This window comes from Arachis duranensis, chromosome 9 (genome assembly GCF_000817695.3).
Source record: "Arachis duranensis cultivar V14167 chromosome 9, aradu.V14167.gnm2.J7QH, whole genome shotgun sequence".
Lineage (NCBI taxonomy): Eukaryota > Viridiplantae > Streptophyta > Magnoliopsida > Fabales > Fabaceae > Arachis > Arachis duranensis.
Genome location: NC_029780.3, coordinates 75,176,731 through 75,182,422, shown reverse-complemented (window position 1 = coordinate 75,182,422; position 5,692 = coordinate 75,176,731).

Genomic DNA, 5,692 nt, shown 5'->3' with positions numbered 1-5,692 from the left:
CAGATCTGTGAGACTGTAAAGACGAATGGAGTAGATCCTAAAGTCTAAAGGCTCATGCTTTTCCCTTTTGTTGTAAGAGACAGAGTTAGAACATTGTTAGATTCACAACCTAAAGATAGCCTGGACTCTTGGGATAAGCTGGTCACAGCCTTCTTGGCTAAGTTCTTTCCTCCTCAAAAGCTGAGCAAGCTTAGAGTGGATGTTCAGACCTTCAAACAAAAAGATGGTGAATCCCTCTATAAAGCTTCAGAAAGATACAAACAGATGACCAAAAGATGTCCTTCTGACATGTTCTCAGAATGGACCATGATAGATATAATCTATTATGGTCTATCTGAGTTCTCTAAGATGTCATTGGACCATTCTGCAGGTGGATCCATTCACCTAAAGAAAATGACTGCAGAAGCTCAAGAACTTATTAACATGGTTGCAAATAACCAGTTCATGTACACTTCTGAGAGGAATTCTGTGAATAATGAGACGCCTCAAAGGAAGGGAGTTATTGAAATTGATGCTCTGAATGCCATATTGGCTCAGAACAAAGTGTTGACTCAGCAAGTCAACATGATTTCTCAAAGTCTGAATGGATGGCAAAATACATCCAACAGTACTAAAGAGGCATCTTCTGAAGAAGAAGCTTATGATCCTGAGAACCCTGCAATGGCAGAGGTAAATTACATAGGTGGACCTTATGGAAACACCTATAATTCATCATGGAGAAATCAACCGAATTTCTCATGGAAGGATCAACAAAAGCCTCAACAAGGCTTTGATAATGGTGGAAGAAATAGGCTCAGCAATATCAAGCCTTATCCATCATCTTCTCAGCAACAGACAGAGAATTATGAACAGAATACCTCTAACTTAGCAAATTTAGTCTCTGATCTGTCTAAGGCCACTTTAAGTTTCATGAATGAAACAAGGTCCTCCATCAGAAATTTGGAGGCACAAGTGGGCCAGCTGAGTAAGAAAGTCATTGAAACTCCTCCCAGTATTCTCCCTAGCTATACAGAAGAGAATCCAAAAGGAGAGTGCAAGGCCATTGATGTAATCAATATGGCCGAATGCACAAGGGAGGAGAAGGATGGAAGTCCTAGTGAGGAAGACCTCCTAGGACATCTCTCAAACAATAAGGAGTTACCTATTGAGGACCTAAAGGAATATGAGGCTCATATAGAGACCATAAAGATTCCATTAAATCTTCTTCTGCCATTCATGAGCTCTGAAGATTATTCTTCCTCTGAAGAGGATGAAGATGTAACTGGAGAGCAAGTTGCTCAATATCTAGGAGCCATTATGAAGCTGAATACCAAGTTATTTGGTAATGAGACTTGGGAAGGTGAACCTCCCTTGCTCATTAGTGAACTTGATACATGGGTTCAGCAAACTCTACCTCAAAAGAAACAAGATCCTGGGAAATTCTTAATACCCTGTACCGTAGGCACCATGACCATTGAAAAAGCTCTATGTGACCTAGGGTCAGGCATAAATCTTATGCCACTCTCTGTAATAGAGAAGCTAGGGATCATTGAGGTACAACCTACCTTATTCTCATTACAATTGGCAGACAATTCAGTAAAACAGGCTTATGGATTATAGAGGGCGTATTAGCAAAGGTTGAAGGCCTTTACATCCCTACTGATTTCATAATCTTAGACACTAGGAAGGGAGAGGATGAATGCATCATCCTTGGAAGATCTTTCCTAGCCTCAGTAGGTGCTGTGATTGATGTTAACAGAGGAGAATTAGTCCTTCAATTGAATGGGGACTACCTTGTGTTTAAGGCACACGGCTATCTTTCTGTAACAAGGGAGAGTAAGCATGCAGAGCTTATCTCAACACAGAGTCAAACAGAGCCCCCACAATCAAACTCTAAGTTTGGTGTTGGGAGGCCACAACCAAACTCTAAGTTTGGTGTTGAATCCCCACAATCAAACTCTAAGTTTGGTGTTGGGCGGCCACAACCAAACTCTAAGTTTAGTGTTGAACCCCCATATGCAAACTCTAAGTTTGGTGTTGGGAGTCCACAACATTGACCTGATCACCTTTGTGGCTCCAAGAGAGCCCACTGTCAAGCTAGTGACACTAAAAGAGCGCTTGTTGGGAGGCTACCCAATTTTTATTTACCTAATTTTATTTTATTTTCATTGTTCTTTTGTGTTTTAGTAGGTTCATGATCATGTGGAGCCATGAAAAAAATATTAAAATTAAAAACAGAATCAAAAACAGCAGAAGAAAAATCACACCCTGGAGGAAGGACATACTGGCATTTAAACGCCAGTAAGGAGCATCTGGCTGGCGTTCAACGCCAGAACAGAGCATGGATCTGGTGCTGAACGCCAGAAACAAGCAACATCCTGGCGTTTGAACACCAGGAATATGCCCTGAGGAAGGCTGGCGCTGAACGCCAGTAACAAGCATGGAATTGGCATTCAACGCCAGAAACATGCTACACATGGGCGTTGAACGCCCAGAACGTGCACCACTTCGGCGTTTAAATGCCAGAATGGTATGCTAAGGCATTTTACATGCCTAATTGGTGCAGGGATGTAAATCCTTGACACCTCAGGATCTGTGGACCCCACAGGATCATCTCAGGATCTGTGGACCCCACAGGATTCCCACCTAACATATTTCCACTTTACCTCCTAATAATCCTATAACACACTTTCCCAAAAACCCTTCACCAATCACCTCAACCTCTCTTCCCAATTACCCCCTTCACCACTCACATCCATCCACTCTTCCCCATAAACCCCACCTACCTTCAAAATTCAAAAATCTTTCCCACCCAAACCCACCCTAAATGGCCGAACCTACCCTCTCCCCCCTCCCTATATATACCCCTCCATTCTACTTCATTTTCACACAACACATCCCCCTCTTCTATACCTTAGCCGAACCTACACCTCCCCTTTTCCTCCATATTTTCTTCTTCTTCTTCTCTTCTTTCTTCTCTTGCTCGAGGGCGAGCAATATTTTAAGTTTGGTGTGGTAAAAGCATAAGCTTTTGTTTTTCCATTACCATTGATGGCACCTAAGGCCAGAGAATCCTCTAGAAAAGGGAAAGGGAAGACAAAAGCTTCCACCTCCGAGTCATGGGAGATGGAAAGATTCATCTCCAAAGCCCATCAAGACCATTTCTATGATGTTGTGGCCAAGAAAAAGGTGATCCCTAAGGTCCCTTTCAAGCTCAAGAAAAATGAGTATCTGGAGATCCGACATGAGATCCAAAGAAGAGGTTGGGAAGTTCTAATCAACCCCATTAAACAAGTCGGAATCTTAATGGTTCAAGAGTTCTATGCCAATGCATGGATCACTAGGAACCATGATCAAAGTGTGAATCCGAGTCCAAAGAATTATCTTACAATGGTTCGGGGGAAATACTTAGATTTTAGTCCGGAAAATGTGAGGTTGGTGTTCAACTTACCCATGATGCAAGGAGATGCACGCCCCTACACTAGAAGGGTCAACTTTAATCAAAGGTTGGACCAAGTCCTTATGGAAATATGTATGGAGGGAGCTCAATGGAAAAGAGACTCCAAAGGCAAGCCGATTCAACTAAGAAGACTGGACCTCAAGCCTGTGGCTAGAGGATGGTTGGAGTTCATTCAACGCTCCATCATCCCCACTAGCAACCGATCTGAAGTTACTGTGGATCGGGCCATCATAATTCATAGCATCATGATTGGAGAGGAAGTAGAAGTTCATGAAGTCATCTCCCATGAATTCTACAAAATAGCCGATAAATCCTCTACTTTGGTAAGGCTAGCTTTTCCTCATCTTATTTTCCATATATGTTACTCAGCTGGAGTTATCATAGAAGGTGACATCCTCATTGAGGAGGACAAGCCCATCACTAAGAAAAGGATGGAGCAAACAAGAGAGCCCACTCATGGAACCCAAGAGACGCATGAGGAAGCTCATCACCAAGAAATCCCGGAGATGCCTCAAGGGATGCACTTTCCTCCCAACAACTATTGTGAATAACTCAACACTTCCTTAGAAGATTTAAGTTACAATGTGGATCAATTAAGGGTGGAACATCAAGAGCACTCCATCATTCTCCATGAAATTAGAAAAGATCAAAGGGCAATGAGGGAGGAGCAACAAAGGCAAGGAAGGGACATAGAAGAGCTTAAGGACATCATTGGTCCTTCAAGAAGAAGACGCCACTAAGGTGGATTCATTCCTTGTTCTTATTTTTTTCTATTTTTCGGTTTTTATGCTTATTATGTCATCTATATTTGTGTCTCTACTTCATGATCATTAGTCTTTAGTAACTATGTCTTAAAGTTATAAATAAATTCCATGAATCCTTCACCTCTCTTAAAAGAAAAATGTTTCTAATTCAAAAGAACAAGAAGTACATGATTTTCGAATTTATCCTTGAATTTAGTTTAATTATATTGATGTGGTGACAATAGTTTTTGTTTTCTGAATGAATGCTTGAACAGTGCATAATTTTGATCTTGTTGTTTATGAATGTTAAAATTGTTGACTCTTGAATGAATAATGAACAAAGAGAATGTTATTGACAATCTGAAAAATCATGAAAATTGATTCTTGAAGTAAGAAAAAGTAGTGAAAAAGCAAAAGCTTGTGAAGAAAAAAAAAGTGGCGAAAAAAAATAGAAAGAAAAAGAAAAAGCAAGTTGAAAAAGCCAATAGCCCTTAAAACCTAAAGGCAATGGTAAAAAGGATCCAAGGCTTTGAGCATCAATGGATAGGAGGGCCCAAGGAAATAAATCCAGGCCTAAGCGGCTAAATCAGGCTGTCCCTAACCATGTGCTTGTGGCATGCAGGTTCAAGTGAAAGGCTTGAGACTGAGTGGTTAAAGTCGTGATCCAAAGCAAAAAGAGTGTGCTTAAGAGCTCTAAACACCTCTAACTGGGGACTCTAGCAAAGCTGAGTCACAATCTGAAAAGGTTTAGCCAGTCATGTGTCTGTGGCATTTATGTATCCAGTGGTAATACTGGAAAACAAAATGCTTAGGACCACGACCAAGACTCATAAAAGTAGCTGTGTTCAAGAATCAACATACTTAACTAGGAGAATCAATAACACTATCCGGAATTCTAAGTTCCCATAGACGCCAATCATTCTAAACTTCAAAGGATAAAGTAAGATGCCAAAACTATTCAGAAGCAAAAAACTACAAGTCCCGCTCATCTAGTTAGAACTAATATTCATTGATATTTTGGAATTTATAGTATATTCTCTTCTTTTTATCCTAATTGATTTTCAGTTGCTTGGGGACAAGCAACAATTTAAGTTTGGTGTTGTGATGAGCGGATAATTTATACGCTTTTTGGCATTGTTGTTAGAAAGTTTTTAGCATGATCTAGTTACTTTTAGGGATGTTTTCATTAGTTTTTATGCTAAATTCACATTTCTGGACTTTACTATGAGTTTGTGTGTTTTTCTGTGATTTCAGGTATTTTCTGGCTGAAATTGAGGGACCTAAGCAAAACTCTGATAGGAGGCTGATAAAGGACTGCTAATGCTGTTGTAATCTGACCTCCCTGCACTCGAAATGGATTTTCTGGAGCTACAGAACTCCAAATGGCGCACTCTTAATGGAGTTGGAGAGCTTTCCAGCAATATATAATAGTCCATACTTTATTCGTGATTAGACGACGTAAACTGGCGCTCAACGCCAGTTCCATGCTGCATTCTGGAGTCAAACGCCA